Source organism: Lepidochelys kempii, chromosome 8 (genome assembly GCF_965140265.1).
Source record: "Lepidochelys kempii isolate rLepKem1 chromosome 8, rLepKem1.hap2, whole genome shotgun sequence".
In the NCBI taxonomy this organism is placed as follows: Eukaryota; Metazoa; Chordata; order Testudines; family Cheloniidae; genus Lepidochelys; species Lepidochelys kempii.
This window is the reverse complement of record NC_133263.1, coordinates 15,382,942-15,402,800: the sequence shown is the minus strand read 5'-3', so window position 1 is coordinate 15,402,800 and position 19,859 is coordinate 15,382,942. Positions and strand designations below refer to the sequence as shown.

The 19,859-nt window shown below is 49.0% G+C and overlaps 1 long non-coding RNA gene across 1 annotated transcript; it reads right to left on the bottom strand.

The window, feature by feature from the left end:
- Positions 1-601: 601 nt before the first annotated feature.
- Positions 602-18,202, bottom strand: LOC140915642 (uncharacterized). Its single transcript, XR_012160228.1, has 3 exons — positions 17,530-18,202; positions 6,803-6,963; positions 602-2,119 (listed from the first exon to the last, which is right to left on the bottom strand). It is a non-coding gene; the product is annotated as an uncharacterized lncRNA (long non-coding RNA).
- Between the last annotated feature and the right edge of the window lie 1,657 nt (positions 18,203-19,859).

Genomic DNA, 19,859 nt, shown 5'->3' with positions numbered 1-19,859 from the left:
GACTTATAATCTCTTAAAATATACCTTTATAGTTAATAAATTTGTTTATTCTACCTGAAGCAGTGTGTTTGGTTTGAAGTGTGTCAGAGGCTCCCCTTGGGATAACAACCCTGGTACATATTAATTGCTTTGTTAAATTGATGAACTCATATAAGCTTGCAGCTTCCAGAGGGCATAACTGGACACTGCAAGATGGAGGTTCCTAGGGTTGTGTCTGGGACCAGAGATATTTGCTAGTGTCATTCGCTCACAAGTACCTGGGAGCAGCTTACATGCCAGAGGCTGTGCATGAACAGCCCAGGAGTGGGGGTTCTCACAGCAGAGCTGGGTAAGGCTGGCTCCCAGAGTCAAGGACTGGAAAGGCCGAGCAGATCACTGGTCCAGATAAACCATAGGGGAATGTCACAGTTGTCCATTTAGAAAATACAATCCATGGAGAAAGTATTTCAGTTACTTTCCCGACTGCACTTCTCATCGGCACTCCAGCTCATCCCTCCCCGTATTGCTGACGTGTTCTATGTAGATGTCCCTCAACCACCTGATGGCGTCCTACACCATGAGTTGCGTAGCATCGACCAATTCTACATTCTCTCAACACTCACTTGTTACTGGGGTCCCATGCGCCCAGGGCTCTGATGATCAGCGCGTGTGTCTGGACCTGGTAACCCTTAGCTCTCAAAGTGTCGGCTAGATGGGCGTATTTCTCCAGCTTTCGAGATCAGGCATCGTGGAAGGCCAGGGTCCTGTTTTCAAAGGGAACTGTGACGTCCACCATGATGATCTTCTTTCAGTCCTCGTTGATGATGATGATGTCTGGTTGGGCTGTCAGTTCCAGGGATGGCAGAGTTCACGGCAACCTTTTCCACGAGCGGTGGATGGCCCTGGCCAGGCAATCTTGGATGGCATTGTGGCGCAGCTGCCAGGCTCTGGAATGGGGCTTGCAGCTACACAGGACACGGGGTAGCATCTCATTGGCATAGCCACACTTCCTGTATCACTTGTCCCAATTCCTGTGGCGGACGGCTCTGTTCAGTGGGACGCAGTTGAGCTGGGCCCTGTGGATGAACCTCTAGTTGGCAATTCAGGAGAAGTTGCCCCCGGGGAGGAAGTGGTTGTTGGCGTCCCACTTGCATGTCACTTCGAACACCTTGCCCTGGTCTGGCTTCTGTTTCAGGTTTTCCACGTGTTGGCAGCAGATGGCATCCTTCAGGGTCCTCTCCAGCATAGTTCTAGCTCTCAGAGTGATGATAGTACGATCCATATTCTTCATCTGTGACACCAGGACTCCCATCTCTTGGCATTCCTCACACACCACATCCAACGGCAGCCGATGCACTTCTCCAGTCATCGCGTAGCGTTCCGGGCACGAGTCCAGAGCGAAGCAGTCTCCCCCTCTCTTCCAAATTCTCCTTCCAGGGAGCCACTCAGGTAGATGGCGACATCTTCATTGGAGGGGTCCTTGCGATTCGTTTCTTGATGGCTTTCTGCATAGCACTTTCCGCGATGTTCCTCACCATGGAGTCCGGGCACGTCAGAGGCCGTGAGTGATTGCCACAACGTCACACAGATCACCCATTCGAGGGACAATGGCGCCGCCAAGATGTACACCAATTCGTTGCTGACCCTCTGGGGAAGAAACATCCACTTCTTCACCAGCTGCCTGATGGTGTTGTCTGCCTCGTTAAGAGCTACCTTCACCATGGCAGACCCCCCTCAGGACGAATAAAATATGGGGAATCAGGAAGGTGTTGATCTTCTGCCATGGTGCCAGTAGGGAGGAGTTAATCCTGGCCACATCTCATAGGATCCCCGTGATGGCATCCCCAGGTGTCTGCTGGATGCAGAAACCCGTGGGCGTGCCAAGATGGTGGTACGCTTGCCCATCCTCGAGGAAGGTCATGGGTTCGCCCTGGATCCGAAACGGCGTCGCCTGAACCGAGTCCCTTCCACGGCCATCAATATGCAGGGATGCGCACTTCCTGGCATTGAAGTGGAGTCTCATCCAGTTGGCAGCCTGGCTGGTGATTTCAAGCATTTGTTGGAGACTCTCAGGGTTGTCTGCAATCAGGACCAGATTGTCTGTGTAGGCCAGGATATTCTACTACTAAAAGCGCCAGTGCTATAATTGACACACCCAACGTGCAATCAGTGGGAGAAAAGGTGAGAAACAGAGGCAGATTTTAACTTTAAAACAGGTCAGGCACTCAAATACAACAGCAATAAGTCTGGTATAAACACATGGGGAATGGCAGAGAGTTGCTACTATGGGGTCACAGGGAAATCAGATATGATGGCAATTAAAGCTTTGTTTTAAAAACTACCTGTCATTGATAGAGCTTACTACATTGGCCATGCAGCAGGCAGAGTTGTAGGAAAGAGATCTTTCCTGAGTTTGCACAGAGGCCAGTCTTACGTGCGGATCAGTCTATATTTATCCAGTAGCAACCTCACCACTAGGTTGCACTCCTGAGCTCCAGGTGTTGAACCAACTGTGGTGTGACAATCAGGGTCCAGACACCTCAGTGGGAGAATAGGGGGTCTGAACCCCAAAGAGTAAGCAATTGAATCAACCTTTTGTAGATAAGGTTATTGGGTATAAAAATATGCTGAGTAAGGTCTTTTATGGAAGCTTGTAGCATTCTGAACTTGACAGTCATTGTGAGATGGATTTATAACCGCAGTCTGTATACCTATGTATTTATGTGTATAAAACCTGTGCTCGTAACCTGTACTACAGACTCAAATACAGCTCACAACAGAGAGGGGCAACTCCTGGAACCTGACCCTCTTCCATTACTTACTGCAGCTCTGACTTCAGCTGGTGAGTGAAAAAAAAGAGTTCCCCAGGAATATTAATTTGGTGGCGCTAATGAATTTGCCTTCACTGTCTTCATGTCCTGTTTGTGTTCCCTTTCTACAAATAGGACTTGCTGGCACAAATGCTCATGAAAAGTGAATTTAAAATGTGAGCAGCGAAGAGGGAAAAATGGGTCTGTGCTCTCTTTTTGTCTCTACAATGTATACAAGCAGCCTGGAAGGTTGCTTATTAAAAAAAGAAAGGTGATGAGGATAGTAGGGGAAAAGGGTTCCTCTTGTTTTTATGAGAAAAAAGGATTTCAGATCTTAGAAGACTCTAAGATGACTAGAAAACTACTGAAATTATGAGATCACAAGAGACTGAAGTTGTGCAATTGAAAGAGGAAGAGATTTTTAATTAGATGGTTTAAAACTATTCCTATCTGGGTGTTCTTGTTAGCACTTATTTAACTACAATGAAAAATACACAGTTTGGACAAATATTGTCTTTGTTAAAGATTCCTCATCCCTTCAGTAAAGATGCCAGGCTCACAATACACATGCTCTGAGTTTTCCCCAATGTCAAGAAGTCTTCCTACAAAACCTAGGAAGACTGGTCTTGACATTCTTAATTTTTAGGTAAGAAAGTAAAACTGTAAAAAAAAAATTAAAACAAACCTGTTGTCTCTTTATACAGTAGAAGCAAAATCTCTTTCTCATACCCATCACTGTATCTTGGCACCTCAGAATCTTTAATGTATTTCTTTTCATAACATCCATATGAAGTAGGGAAGTGCTAGTACCCTCCTTTTACTGATGGGGAACTGAGGCACAGAGAGACCAAGTAAGTTATTCAAGGTCACACAGATAGTCAGTAGAGCAGGGGATTGATTTCCCCAGTTCTCCCAAGTCCCAGGCTAACCATTAAACCATTCTTCCTCAACATTTCACTTCTCTGTTTGAGGACAATATGTGTGAGAGAAAGAGGCAAAATTAATCAGCTAAATTATTCATGATGACTGGTTTGCTATGTATAATGGTAACCTATCACTTCATGCACCTAAATCCAGTCTTTGAATTGCTGAGTTCTGGAACACCCTCTTATGTTCCTAAGGGTAACTATGGAGGAATACATAACTACAAAAAAAGAAAAAGGAGGACTTGTGGCACCTTAGAGACTAACAAATTTATTGTACAGTGAATGCATCCGATGAAGTGAGCTGTAGTTCACGAAAGCTTATGCTCAAATAAATTGGTTAGTCTCTAAGGTGCCACAAGTCCTCCTTTTCTTTTTGTGCATACAGACTAACACGGCTGCTACTCTGAAACATAACTACAGCAGAGGATAATCATTCAAGCCCAATGAGAGTACAACTTTCAGACAGCAGATGGCAGCATTAGACTAGAAATTGAGAAGGACAAGGTGGGTGAGGTAATACATTTTATTAGACCAGCTTCTGTTGGTGAGAGATAGAAGCTTTTGAGCTTACATAGACCCGAAAGGTCGAAAGCTGGTCTCTCTCACCAACAGAAGTTGGGCCAATAAAAGATATTACCTCAACCACCTTGTCTCTGTAATACCCTGGGACAAGCACACCTACAACAACACTGCATATAAAAATTAAGAAGATTTCCGGCATCAGAACAACTGCACAATGTGTTTTCTTGGGTTAAAAACAAAATCCCCCTTTTCATGCATGGAGAAACTTTTTTTTGTGTTTGTGAAAAATCCATGAAATCCAGTTATCCTAAAGTTAGTTAGTTTTAGTGGATTTTCAGTTTTAAAAAAGTCAGTGTCCATTTTGTAAATATACAACACAGCACTGTGTGCACTGACAGGTGTAACTCAGTCAGCCACCAGGGGCGTGGCACACGCAGCCTGCCTATAATCCACCTTAAAAGATCAAGTTAAACTAGATACCATGGTTAAACTTCCCCCCAGGTGTAGCTGATTGACTTCAGTGGAGTTGCACCAAGCATTAATTTAACCCAGCAGTCTAGAATTTTCTTCAGATTTCAGGTTTCAGAGGAACAGCCGTGTTAGTCTGTATTCGCAAAAAGAAAAGGAGGACTTGTGGCACCTTAGAGACTAACCAATTTATTTGAGCATGAGCTTTCGTGAGCTACAGCTCACTTCATCAGTAAACATCTGATGAAGTGAGCTGTAGCTCACGAAAGCTCATGCTCAAATAAATTGGTTAGTCTCTAAGGTGCCACAAGTCCTCCTTTTCTTTCTTCAGATTTCAGACAATCACAGTATTACAGATGCATTTCCAACCAAGCGAGCGATAGTAGGAGTGCTAATGCAGACAGGCTGCTGACGGGCTATGTCTACACTTAAAATGCTACAGCGGCACAGCTGCAGCATAGATAATCCACCTCCCTGAGAGGCAGTAGCTAGGTTGACAGAAGAATTCTCCCACTGACCTAGCGCTGTCCGCCCTAGGGGTAGGTCAATTTAACTAATCTCTCAGGGGTGTGGATTTTTCACATCCCTGTGAGATATAGCGATGCCAATGTAACTTTTCAGTGTAGATCAACCGTAATGCTGAGCAGGTTTAGGTGACGTTGTGGCCAGCCTGCATTAGCTGTCCCTGGTGGGCTGCACCTGTTGGTGCAATGGCGGGAAACGTGAAGAAAAATGCTAGCGCATTCACAGCCATTGTGTCATGTTTAACTCATTTTTCTTACTTGGCTTTTTAAAAGCGCGTTAAGAGCCAGAATCTTGGACTTCTACATGTTTCCAAATACAGGACATATGGCTCTTCCTGGATGTACGTGGCTGGCAACTCTGACCTGGGCCCTCCTTCCACGTCATTGTCTCATTGTACTATAGCCAACATACCATTAACTTGCCTGAAACTTTGCCAGTGCCTCACACAGCCTAAAAGAATAGGAGTTCCCAGAAAGGGCCCTATCCTGCAAGCAGCTAGGTGCTCTCAGTCCCACTGAAGTCAACAGGGGTCAGTGCTCAGCACCCCACATGAGTAAGGGCTGTGTAACCAATACTAACTATGTGCCTTAACCGGTATATCTGGCTATAAAATCTAGTGTCGTTATAATTTCAAAATGTGGTTGAATTTTATTACTTTGGCTACCACAAGAATAGAGAAGGCACCAGTCACCCACAGTTAAATAAAGCACCTGTCATGTGCATGTCGAAGGTGTGGCAGTAAAGGAAAGGGCGTAGCCAGAGCTCATTTAGCTGTAGGCCATCAGGAAAGCCCATAGGTAGCCATTCAATACTGCCATAATTCAGAAGGGAGACAAGATGGGTGCGGTAATATCTTTCATTGGACCAACTTTTGTTGGTGGGAGAAACCAGCTCTAGAGCTTACACAGGGCTCTTCTTCAGGTATGGGAAAGGTACTCCGAGCGTCACAGCTAAATACAAGGTGGGACAGATTGTTTAGCATAAGTAATTAGCACATCTTCTAAGGGACCATCATTCAAGGGAGAGTAGGATGGACACAGCTACAACTACTCTGCATATAATTTAGAAGGGCCACTCTAAGTTGTGCCAGGCAGGAGTCCAGCAGGGCCCAGAATCTCAGAGATATGAAGGGTATGACCCTAAATAGAGCTGCATGATCTTTCAGTACAGGAGACATTCTGCAATTCAGGGGGAATTCTCTCACAGGCTCTGTGCTCATCAGCATTTAATGGCTTTATTTATCAGCCAGACCCTCCCCCCTGTCCCACTTTGTCAGTTTCACAGGCAAGGCCATGCTAGTGTACCTCAGGTACCATATGTATCAGCTGTGAGAATGGCAATAGGCTGTGAAATGTGAAATTAAAGATTTCTGGTTGCACACACAAGCCAGCACAAACAACAGGGGAGCACTGAAAGCTGAAACGGAAACATTGAAGCGAGGCAGAGCCTCATTTTAATACCACAAAGCCATTTCTGAGGAGCCAAACTGAACCAAAGAGCAACAAACCAATGGGTGGGAAGGTAACAATGCTGTTGCAACTATGAAAAGCAGATAGTATTTCCAAGAGTTACCTCAGAAAGGATGTCAAAATGGAACAACACAGGATTCTGCTGGCAAAATGTCTTGTTAATTACACTGGCTCTTTGCTTCAGGTCTCACGGAGGAATGGATAAAACTGGTGACAAAAGTCACAAGACTTTTCCCAAGATTTTTCTGTATGATTTTGTGTCCTCTGAAACGTAGAATTAGTGAAATTTCAGGAGACTGAAAATATTGGGGGTTGAATAATGACACAAATGCAAAGTGCTTATGAAATCATGACAGTTTCACCAGGAAGCATAGCGGGAATTTTCAAAGTTGAGGCCTGCAAAAATTTCAGTGAGGAGGAATGGTCTCTTCTCTCCCATCCCACAAAAGCCATGTGAACTACTGAATTAAAGACAGGGCAGAAACCAACGAGGCCCCATGTTCTAGTCCCAGTGATTGGCCTTAATCCTTTACAAAGTTTAGTTAATTATTATTGTCCCCATTTCACAGCTGGCAAAACTGAGGATCAGAAGTGACTCAAGGTTGAGTCACTTGCCCAAGATCATACAGCAAATCAGTGTCAAGGAAAGGTTACAATCCTGGTCTAAACAACTACCATAGTGCTCCAAAAAGCAAGTAATTGAACCTCTGAGTCTCAATCTCACAACTGGTTAAAAAAAAAAAAAAGGGTTGCTTTTATTTTCCACAGGTAAAATTTGCTACATGCAGGAGTTATGTTACCCACCGTTACATCCAGGCTGGTTAGTATTATTGTCTCATAAAGATGCTACAGATTTAAAAAAACAGGCTCAGAACGTGTAGGTAAATTTCTCGAGGGGCAATGGAACTCTGTAGGTTAACTCTATCTTAAGGCAATTTTTTTTACATGTAATAATAATTCTATTTTCATCTTACTTCTTGAGATCTCACAGAACATTACAAAATATCATTGCTTCAAACATCTCTGCTGGCAAGACTCACATCTACAAATGGAGGTATTAAAGCTGAATGTTACACAGGGATTTTAGAGCCGAATTGGGAATAGAATTCAGATCTCCTGACCTCTTCTGTCCTGTTCTAATCACCTGATCGTACTTGCTCTGAAGTGCAAAGATCTTTTCTTACACTTTGGCTTTAAGACCACATCATGCAGGCTAAGAAACCCACTAAAGTACATTTAGGCTAAGAGATGCTCAAAGGGCATGAACTCAGTCCCTGGCAAGGCAGGATGGGGGCCACACAGAACCTTTGGCAGGGGGATAAATTGGGGGATCTTTGTGTGGAGGGAAGGAAAGAATGGGGGCACAGAGGAAAGAGAGGAATGAGGGTGCACACAGACCCTCCGCAATAGGGAAGACAGGTGGGGGGGGATAGACAGAGCCCCTGGCTTGGGGGAAGGAAAGGGGAAACCTGACATGGGGAAGAAGGAACGCAGGTGGTGGAGAGTGGTGGGAACGGGGGCACACACAGAGCCCCTGCCATGAAGGGGAGAATGGGGGACCTTGGAATGGGAGGGCATACCCCTGGCAAAGGGTGGCTGGGGAAGTTGCAGGGAGTCCCTGAAATAGACAGAGTTTGGGAGGATGGCACACTGAGGGCTGGTGGGGTGGAACGGAGGGACATCAGGAGCCCCTGGTGCATGCAATGATCTTGGCCAACAGAAGCGATGAAGTGGGTGACCTAGTAATTCTCTGGTGTACTGCAGATGAGAAAGTTCCACTGAGTGCAATCTCATCCTGCACTCTTGGGACTGTCTAAAACACCACATTGCTGTATTAACATCCGTGTGCTATCTCCCTGCACAGGTATCAATGTTTCAGTTTCAGAGATAGACGCCTTTATCAAGATCAGTGTTTCTAATTGAAACTTTTGAGTGTGTGCAGAGAGCACAATTCTCGTTAATATTTGAACTAGGTTAGATTATTTGGTGTGAACCTGTTCCCACATATTTATTTATAGTAGGCTGTATGGGTCAGCTTAAAATGTCAGGTAACTGACGGGAAAACAGGTGTGCACTAACACGTCAGACAAATGCAAATACCCAGTCATCTCATAAAACATGGTATAAGCTACACAGACAAAAGTACTTAAGGTAAAAGGCAACACTTCAGGCATCAACAGGTTCAGTGTGCTCCCGTTCCAGTGATAGCTGGCATGTAAAGAAATAGCCTTAAACAAGAGCATTCCCATATTACAAGACTCACGAAAACCAGGAGTGAGCAACAATAAATGAATGCAGAATGAAATACCTGAATGGAAAAGAGCTGTGGTGAAATTAGTATTATGCATTCACAGATTCTAATTGAAATCCATCCATCCACATTAGTCACATAAATCAAACAAGGCAGGTCATTTATCTTTGAAAAGCAAAACTTCATACAACCTTATAAGAGCTCTCAGATTGGTCTGGATTTAACAGAGAACAGAATTCTGGCCAATTTTTTTCCTAGACTCTCACCTCACACGATAATCTACAATGCACAGTGTAAATGATCACTGCTATATTATACAGAATAACTCTTTCTCAATAGGGAAAGCTCATAACAACTGTCTCTGCTGACCTCTGGTAAGTCCCAGAAGAATTGAGATACCCTTTAAATTAAAGACAAATGTCACAGCTTCAGGCCAGCTGTACCTGTGTTCCTTTGCAGGAACAAACTCTAGGATTCCAGCTCCCAGCTCTCACCTCTTCTAGGTGGAGACTTGTGTCTCACTCCCTTCTGAGCAGCGTTTTAAGGCAGCACAGCTCCCTAATCTATAGTGTGATATCCCCAGCAAGCCATACTGCCTAAACAGGTCAGTGCCTGTGCTTTGCTTTCTTTCCAAGGGCTCTGAGCAGTGTATTGCCTGCAGTTATCAGTTACCACACAACTCCTTCCAAGCAAGCACATTTATTTTTAAGGTAAAACCATTACGGAAAAAAAAACATGTAAAATCAATAAAAGTTCCTGCTTACCGGATGTCATCCATTAGTCCAGGGGTCGGCAATCTATGGCACGTGCGCCAAAGACGGCACGCAAGCCGATTTTTAATGGCACGCTGCAGCCTGCTGGGTCCCAGCCGCCCACCCCGCTCAGACCGCAGCTGAACCCAGGCCGGGACCCCGGCAGGCAGCAGCGTGCCATTAAAAATCCGGCCCACCCTGGCCCGCTCTTCTCCACGCACCCCCCCCCAAGCGGGGCAGGGTGAAGAAGCTTGGTCTTGCCGGCTGCTGCTGCAGGGCAGGCGAGCTCCCCCCTCCCCCGCCTCTTCCCCCAGCGTGCGCTGTTCCTGCCCCTCCTCCTCTCCCTCCCTGCCACCCATCAGCTGATGGCCCTTGCGAGGGAGGGGGAGAAGTGGAGCTGCAGTGCGCTCGCTGCTCCAGGGAGGATGCGGAGAAGACATGGGGACGGGGTCTTGGGGAAGGGGGGTGGAATCAGGGCATATCTCCTCCAGCCCCCTGCCGTGAACCGCCCTGGGAAGGAGGATGGGAGTGCCCCCACGACCCTAGCCCACACCCCGAGCCCTCTGCCCTGACCCCTACACCCCCCCACACCCCCCCAGCCCCCTGCCCTGACCCCTGCACCCCCCCACACACTCCCAGCCCTCTGCCCTGACCCCTGCACCCCCCAACCCAAGCCCTGACTCCAGCACCCCCCACACATACCCAGCACCCCCATTCCCTGACACCCGCACCCCCCTCACATGTCCGCAGCCCTCTGCCCTGACTCCTGCACCCCCAACACCTCATGCCCTGACTCTTGCACCCCCCACATTCCCACCCCCACCCTGAGCACCAAACGGGAGCTCCTGCACAGACCCCCACATTTCCACCTGCACCCCTCGCACCAAATGGGAGCTGCCCAGAGAATAACTCCATACCCAAACCTCCTGCCCCAACCCTGAGCCCCCTCCCTCATTCTAGCTCCTGGTCAGACCCTGCACCCTAACCCCCAGCCTGCTCCTTCACCCCCAGCCCTGTGCTCAGTGCACTCCCGTGCTCAGTGCACTCCCATCCTCAGCTCAGCGCAGAGAGACAGGAAGAGAATGGGCTAGAACCAGGGAGAAGGTAGGTATCCACTCTATGTGGGCAGGGCTGGGATTCCAGACCAGCAGCGGGCTGAGCGGGGCCAGCAGCCAGGACCGTGGCTGGCAGGAGCCAGCGGATGGAACCCCAGACTGGCAGTCTGGGGTTCTGGCTGCCGGCCCCTTGCCAGCTGGGGTCCCTGCCACAGGCCCGGCTCAGCCTGCTGCCAGCCTAAGTGAACGGAACCCCAGGCCGGCAGAGGGCTGGGCGGGCCCGCGGCGTAAGATCAACATTTTAATTTAATTTTAAATGAAGCTTCTTAAACATTTTGAAAACCTTGTTTACATACGACAATAGTTTAGTGATATAATATATAGACTTATAGAGAGAGACCTTCCTAAAAAAATGTTAAAATGTATTACTGGCGTGCGAAACCTTAAATTAAAGTGCATAAATGAAGACTCAACACACCACTTCTGAAAGGTTGGCGACCCCTGCATTCATCTGATAGGGCCCTAGAAGGTCAAGTCCTTCCAACCCTAGTGCAAGGATTGGGGCCCCTCTTGGATAGAAGGTCCTGTGGGTTTGCTGGATCAAAAAGAAGCCCCCTGACTCCCTTTAAATTCAGGCTATTTATCCAAACATCTTTTCTTTGTCTGTTGGTCTCTGCAGCATCTAGTTTGAACTAGTATATGCCAGCCTCCCCAGAAGAGAGTACCTCTCTCTGCAGCGGTTACAACCTGGCTGATCTGCCCCCAACTGTTTTTAGCTCCTTACTGCTACAGGATGAACTAGCAACCAGCTGAGCCCTCTAGGGTTAACCCACTGTTGTTAATGTAGCCTCACACTCTACAAGGCAGCACAAATGGAGGGAGGGGAGACAGCATGGCAGACAGAGACACACACCCTGTGTGTGGGAGAGAGAGAGAGAGAGAGAGAGATGTGCATTGCCCTTTTAAGTATGCTGACCCCACTCTAAGTACACTGCCTTTTTAAGTAGATCAGAAAGTTGAGACAGAAGCTGCTGCCAGGAAGCTCATTCTGTCCTGAGCCCTGTCGTGTACCCCCCCCGCCCCCACCCATGGAAATGGGGTAAGCATGGTGCAGGGGCAGGGGGGAGGGGGACACCCTGACATTAGCCCCCCTCTTCCCCCCCTCCCCACGCACAGCAAGCAGGAAGCTCCCAGGAGCAGCTCCAAGGCAGAGGGCAGGAGCAGCACACAGCAGTGGGGGGAGGGACAGCTGAACTGCCAGCAATTGGTAGCCTGCTGGGTGGCTGCTACACAGAGAATTTAGGGGAGCAGGGAGCTGATGTGGGGGCTGTTGGTCCACCCTGGTTCCAAGCTCCCACCAGCTTGCTCCAACGGGCTGCTCTTCCTGCAAGCAGTGGACAAAGCAAGGGGCTGCCAAACGACATTATAAGGGAGCATTGCACAACTTTAAATGAGCATGTTCCCTAATTGATCAGCAATGTAACAACGAAACAACGTTAACCGGGACAACTTTAAATGAGGAGTTCCTGTACAACGATAACTCGACCTACGTTAGTTCGACTTACAGCCACACCATTAATTACTGTGGTGGCTGGTGTCCACACTACCCTCCTTCCGTTGGTGGTGTGCATCCACCCACTCAAGAGGGGCAGTGTGGGGGACTGAGAGCCAGGGCTCTCAGCTCTATGCAGCTCCCATCCGGAAGTCCAGCTTCCCCCCAGGGCTTCTCATCTTTCCCCTCCCAGCCGGGAGCAGGGGGGCAGCCGCTGGGGGCTTCTCGCCTCCGGCGGCGGGATCCATACCCAGAGTCCAGTCAGCTCTGCCAACCTAAGCTACTACCTTTTGGAGAGATAGATTACCTAGGCCAATGGGAGAACCCCCTGCACGGCATAGGTGGTGTCTTCACTGAAGTGCTCCAGTGACACAGGGTGCAATTGTGCCGCTGTAGTAGTTTATGTGTAGACATATCCTCAGCTCACATTGCAAAGTTTGTCTTCGCAATCAGAAGGGCAAGAGGCTTAAATTTAAGGATTAGATTCCAGAACGCAATTAGGCAATCCTGAAATATCCAGAGTTATGCAGCAATCTGTGCCGTTACACACAGGGTGCAGCTCATAATTAGGTGTAGTTGTAGTCTCAGGGTCTTCTCTTGAGGAGTCCACGGCCATCCAAGACAAACTTCAATTATAATAAAACTTGGTATTTCTAAAACACTCTCTCATACGAGGCTCTTAGGGGCCTTCCAACAATTAAGTAAGGTTCACAACACTCCTGTGAGGTTGGCCAGCACTAGCATTCCCACCTTACAGATGGAGAAACCATAGCACAGAGAGGAAAAGTGACTTGCCCAAAATCATAGAGGAAATCAATGGCAGATTTTTTTGGACTCCATCAAACTGTCTCATATAACAACACAAACAGGACACACTTTGATCTAGAGAGAGTAAGATAAAATGTTTCCATCTGTACTAAGCAGCAGCTGCCCGTCATTTTTAGTTTGGGGAAATTTTGTTTTTGTGGGAATTTGTGTCAACTAGCTACAATTTTGCCAAAATATTTAGTTTAACTGAAACAGGATTTTCCAACGAAAAATTGTTTCTAACAAAAAACATGTGTCAGCTCGACAATGGGCTGGCCTTGCCATGAGGAGAAGGGAGGCGGCCACCTCAGGTGCCAGACTGGGAGGGGGGGCCACTAGGACCCAGAGTGCAGAAAATTGTGTCTGCTGCTGGGGCATATGTATTCTCTCTGCTCGAGATGCACAGAGATGGTGGAGTGCTTTGCTGGGGGAAGGAGGGCACAAGAGACAGAACAGGCAGGCAGGAGAAAAGGTGAGAGGGAATAGCAGAAAGCAGCAGGAGCCACAGGGAGCGAGAGGAGGAGGAGCCTCTTATGCGCCTCTTATGCACCTCAGCCGCAATCACAATCCATGCCCTGAACCTCCTTCCTCTTCTGTACATCTCTGGGAGATGTGTGGCCAAAGCTACCCAATGGGCCTCACAGGATCTTGAGGCTTTGCAGTTGGTAGACGCTGGGAAGGGAAGAGTCGTGAAAGGAAAATAAAAGGCCCAACTATAGCATCTCAGGTCACAAATAGGACCAAACCCTCAGCTTTAATTCATAGGCTATTGGGCCCATGCTGTTACACTGAGGGTTCTTGACACTGCTGAGACAAGGTGCCTTGTTTTTACACTACCAGAATGGTTCAGGGAGCCTCAGCATTATTGAGAATCAGGCCCATGGATTTTCAGGCCAGTAGAGTCCACTGTGATCATCTAGTCCAGTGGTCACCAACCAGTCGACCGCGATCGACTGGTCGATCCTAGAGGATCTCCAAGTTGATCACGATCTCCAGTGGCCGCACAGTGTGGTTGCCACTAAGGCAGACTCCCTGCCTACCCTGGCCCCACACTGCTCCTGGAAGCAGCCACTGCAGCCCTGCAGCCCCAGGGACGGGGGGCAGGAGTCTCCCCCTGCGCAATGCTCCTGCCTGCAAGCACCGCCCCCGCAGCTCCCATTGGCTGGGAGAGCTGTGGGGGCGGTGCTTGCAGAGAGGGGCAGTGCACGGAGCCATGTGCCCCCTGCCCTCCCCACCCCAGGGGCCTCAGGGGTGCGTTGGCCCCTTCTGGTAGCAGTGTGGGGCCGGGGTAGGCAGGGACCCTGCCTTAGCCTCACTGCGCCTGCCGCCAACTGGGAGCCACTGGAGGTAAGTGCTGCCCTTACCCCATTCCGAACCCCAACCCCAACCCCCTGCCCGGTGAAAGTGAGTGAGGGTGGGGGAGAGCGAGTGATGGAGGGAGGGGGGGATGGAGTGGGTGGGACAGGGCTTTGGGGAAGGGGCAGGGCCTCAGGGAAGAGGTGGGGTAGATCCTGAGTTACCCTTAAATTCAAAAAGTGATCTTGGGCGTAAAAAGGTTGGAGACCTCTGATCTAGTCTGAGCACCCTGCCTGGCACAGGCCATAGGAATCCACGAAGTGATTCCTGCCGTGTTTGTAAAGCACCACAAGTACTGAAAAATACCTTGGGCTACTGACATGCAGCATAGGCCCAAAGCTGGAATCCGGCCAGGGCCCTGGCACCAACAATACTCTGACATGAGCCGAAAGTCCCATCTTTCGCAATCCCAAATGAGTAAGGCACGTTTTAAATCTACTTCAGAAATGTTCACCGGGAGCTTGGGAACCCAGCTAGGGCATTGGTTCAACAGTATCCCAGGGAGAACAGCATTCAGAGAGAACAGTATTAACTACTGAAACTCCAGCTCCTCTTCTTGAACACCTGGGCTTTTCCCCCCCAAGGTCTTCTAGCTAAGCACTGACTCAGCCTGAAGATGCCTCGCTAATGAGATTTAGTAAATCCACAGCCCAAGACAGAATAGCTGCAGAGCACTATTAAATTATAGAAATCAGAGATGGGAAAGATGTATTAGGTCATCTCCCTGCCAATGCAGAATTAGTTCAGAGGCAGGGGGCTTAGAAATAACCTCAAATACAGTTCAGCTGCAATGGGGCAGGCATCATTTAGAGGCCAGCTAATATTTAGCAGAAAGAAGTTTAATTATGTTGGTCGCAGATACTGTGGAACTGTTTGATAGAGATTATAGCTCTGGGACATCTACTGTGGATATTGTGGTTACGTGAATGATCCTGCACTAGCCTATACATGAGGGGTAGAGGGGTGTCATTTTACAGTGGCCAATGAGCACAGCTAGTCTCAATCTGACCAGGAGGTGTCTCTGAGTGAACAGGTACATCCCGGGGAACGCTCAAGAGACAAAAGCATCACAGTGACTAGAGAATCTAAGGATGAGTGTATAGGGCTGCAGGATAGCAGGTAGGTAACTCACATGGGGTTAATTTTTTTAATTGTCTAATTTTGTAATTAACATTTGCACAGAGAGACAATGTGGTTGTACACCTCACCTTTGCACATGCAAAATGGGTACCCAAGTATTTGTGTGCTATTTAAGCTTTAACTGCTTGGCACAAGGACCCTCTCTTATTTATGTTTGTAAAGCGAAGTGTCATTTAAAAGGAACCTCTTGGCTAGGCAGCAGTTCTGCGGAAAAGGACCTAGGGGTGACAGTGGACGAGAAGCTGGATATGAGTCAGCAGTGTGCCCTTGTTGCCAAGAAGGCCAATGGCATTTTGGGATGTATAAGTAGGGGCATAGCGAGCAGATCGAGGGACGTGATCGTTCCCCTCTATTCGACATTGGTGAGGCCTCATCTGGAGTACTGTGTCCAGTTTTGGGCCCCACACTTCAAGAAGGATGTGGATAAATTGGAGAGAGTCCAGCGAAGGGCAACAAAAATGATTAGGGGACTGGAACACATGAGTTATGAAGAGACGCTGAGGGAGCTGGGATTGTTTAGCCTGCAGAAGAGAAGAATGAGGGGGGATTTGATAGCTGCTTTCAACTACCTGAAAGGGGGTTCCAAAGAGGATGGCTCTAGACTGTTCTCAATGGTAGCAGATGACAGAACGAGGAGTAATGGTCTCAAGTTGCAGTGGGGGAGGTTTAGATTGGATATTAGGAAAAACTTTTTCACTAAGAGGGTGGTGAAACACTGGAATGCGTTACCTAGGGAGGTGGTAGAATCTCCTTCCTTAGAGGTTTTTAAGGTCAGGCTTGACAAAGCCCTGGCTGGGATGATTTAACTGGGAACTGGTCCTGCTTTGAGCAGGGGGTTGGACTAGATGACCTTCTGGGGTCCCTTCCAACCCTGATATTCTATGATTCTATGATTCTCTGTTTATTAATAATATTGATACATGCTGTAAATACCTTTTGAAGCAGAACCCTTTACAGCCCTGTAAATAAAACCACCCCTGTTCTACGAATGAATTCCACCACTAACCAGGTTATTTTCATAGGTTGAGCCTGCATTTCACCCTGACTCATTTCACACCGCCTGCTCATCCAGACTGCAAGGGAGCCTCTCCTGGTTCGAGCGGGAGGCTGGGAGTGATCTGGATCATGACTCACAAAACCTTTACAGAGGGCTGCAGTATCAGAATATAAACAGAGCAGATCCTCTGTGCCTCACTGCCCCTCTCGGTAGCTACCTCGCAGGGATGTTGTGAGGCTTAATTATTGTTGGTGAAGCTCTCTGCGACCCTACAATGAGAACGCCTAACTGTTACAGGTAGACACTGCAGATGCATCAGCACCATAGACAGACAACTGAGCAGAGGGGAAAGGAGTACTTGTGGCACCTTAGAGACTAGCCAATTTATTTGAGCATAAGCTTTCCTGAGCTACAGGCTGTAGCTCATGAAAGCTTATTCTCGAATAAACTGGTTAGTCTCTAAGGTGCCACAAGTCCTCCTTTTCTTTTTGCAAATACAGACTAACACGGCTGCTACTCTGAAACCTGAGCAGAGGGGCTAATTCATATGAAGAAGGCTGGCTCAGCCCTTTTCAGGCGGTGCGTGTGCAAGTCAGAGCAGCATTATTTGCACAGGCAGAGCAGGGCGCTGGAACAGCCTGGCTGCAGCCATGCAGCAAACCCCTCTCCCCGGGGCTGTCAGCGCCCCTGGCCGGACACAGCTGGGGCTGTTGGACAGCGAAGGCTCCCCCCCAGCTGTGAGCCTGGCTGTAAAACAGCCTGCCCCGTTTCGGCAGCTAGGACGAGAGTAAACAACCCTCTGGAAAGCGGGGGGAGCGCGGAAAGTCAGGTGCCTTCTCGCCGGGCTTTTCCCCACGGCACGGATTTTCCCAGCCCCGGCGCTGGCTCCGGCACCGGACCCCTGCCCACCCCTGACTCACCGCTCGCCCAGGGATTCCCCAGCCTCCGGGCTCTCTGCTGTAATGCGCCTGGCAGAGGCACCAGCTGCGCACCGGCCCGGGCGCTGAGCCACGCCGGGGGCGGCTGCCGGTGAGGGCAGGAGCGGGTTGCCGGGGGGTTTCACTGAGCCCTTCCTCACTCACTGGTACCATCAAATCTAATCCACTGCCCGCGGGCCAGCTGCAAGCTGACCAGCGTGTAATCGGCTGCCCAGAGACGCTCGCCCAGGGTCTCGTCCCCAGAAACTGGAGCTGGTAGGAAAATGGGGACCACACAGGCTCCCACCCAGAGAGATCCACCCCCTCACCACCTTCCAAAGCAGAGCAGGTTCTCTGCACCCCGCGGCTAGCCCGGGGACCCGCCAGCCCCACTGCGTGGTGGGGAGGGGCCTGCTTTCCCCTCGCCTGCTCGCCAGGCACCGACCTCTGCCCTGGCGCTGCAAGCTGCTTGCAAGCTGCAAAATCCCCTCCCTGACCTCTGCTTCCTCGCAGCTGCCGGTGCCGGCGGCTCGTGCAGGCGTGTCGCTCCTCCGTGGCTCAGCCCGGCCGCCCCCTGCTGGCCTCCTGCGGCTATTGCCAATTCCCGGAAGAGTCTCCGTTTCATTCACAGCGCGCCTTTTGCAAGAAACCGAAACTCCAGCCTGCCGGGGAGCGGGAGCGGGAGCCCCGCCAAGGAAGAAGGAAGGAAGGGAGCGGGGAAGACGCTCCGCCGGCGGGGGCCGGTTGTACCTTGCTCCGGTTGTATCTTTACCCGAAGAGTGAACCCACAGCTCGTGACCTCTGCGAGGTTTAATAAATCGCCAGAGTTTCTAAGAAACCAGCAAAGAAAGAGGAACGGAGAACTGGCCCCTTGTAGGGCAGCCAAAGTCAGGACCCCCAGAGCTAAAGACCTGCCCTGAGACTCGTTTAGTAGCAGGTCCCCCGCCGGACAAAGCTGACAAAGAAGCTTGGAGAAAGGTTTCAGAGTAACAGCCGTGTTAGTCTGTATTCGCAAAAAGAAAAGGAGTCCTTGTGGCACCTTAGAGACTAACCAATTTATTAGAGCATGAGCTTTCGTGAGCTACAGCTCACTTCATCGGATGCATACTGTGGAAACTGCAGAAGACATTATATACACAGAGACCATGAAACAATACCTCCTCCCACCCCACTCTCCTGCTGGTAACAGCTTATCTAAAGTGATCACTCTCCTTACAATGTGTATGATAATCAAGTTGGGCCATTTCCAGCACAAATCCAGGTTCTCTCACCCCCTCACAAAAACACACACACAAACTCACTCTCCTGCTGGTAATAGCTCATCCAAAGTGACCACTCTCCCTACAATGTGCATGATAATCAAGGTGGGCCATGTCCAGCACAAATCCAGGCTTTCTCACCCCCCCTCCCCTTTTGCCGGACACACACACACACACACACACAAACTCACTCTCCTGCTGGCAATAGCTCATCCAAACTGACCACTCTCCAAGTTTAAATCCAAGTTTAACCAGAACGTCTGGGGGGGGGGGGGAGAGGAAAAAACAAGGGGAAATAGGCTACCTTGCATAATGACTTAGCCACTCCCAGTCTCTATTTAAGCCTAAATTAATAGTATCCAATTTGCATATGAATTCCAATTCAGCAGTTTCTCACTGGAGTCTGGATTTGAAGTTTTTTTGTTCTAAGATAGCGACCTTCATGTCTGTGATTGCGTGACCAGAGAGATTGAAGTGTTCTCCGGCTGGTTTATGAATGTTATAATTCTTGACATCTGATTTGTGTCCATTTATTCTTTTACGTAGAGACTGTCCAGTTTGACCAATGTAAATGGCAGAGGGGCATTGCTGGCACATGATGGCATATATCACATTGGTGGATGTGTAGGTGAACGAGCCTCTGATAGTGTGGCTGATGTTATTAGGCCCTGTGATGGTGTCCCCTGAATAGATATGTGAGCCTAGGTAGAGTCTGAATTTATTTATAGCAGCATGGGCTTGTCTACTCTTCAAACACTACAGCAGGATAGCAGCACACTGTACATAAGAACATAACACAAGAATGGCCCTACTGGGTCAGACCAAAGGTCCATCCAGCCCAGTATCCTGTCTTCTGACAATGGCCAATGCCAGGTGCCCCAGAGGGAATCACCAAGTGATCCATCCCCTGTCGCCCATTCCCAACTTCTGGCAAACAGAGGCTAGGGACACCATCCCTGCCCATCCTGGCTAATAGCCATTGATGGACTTATCCTCCATGAATGTATTTAGTTCTTATTTGAACCCTGTTATGGTCTTGGCCTTCACAACATCCTCTGGTAAGGAGTTCCACAG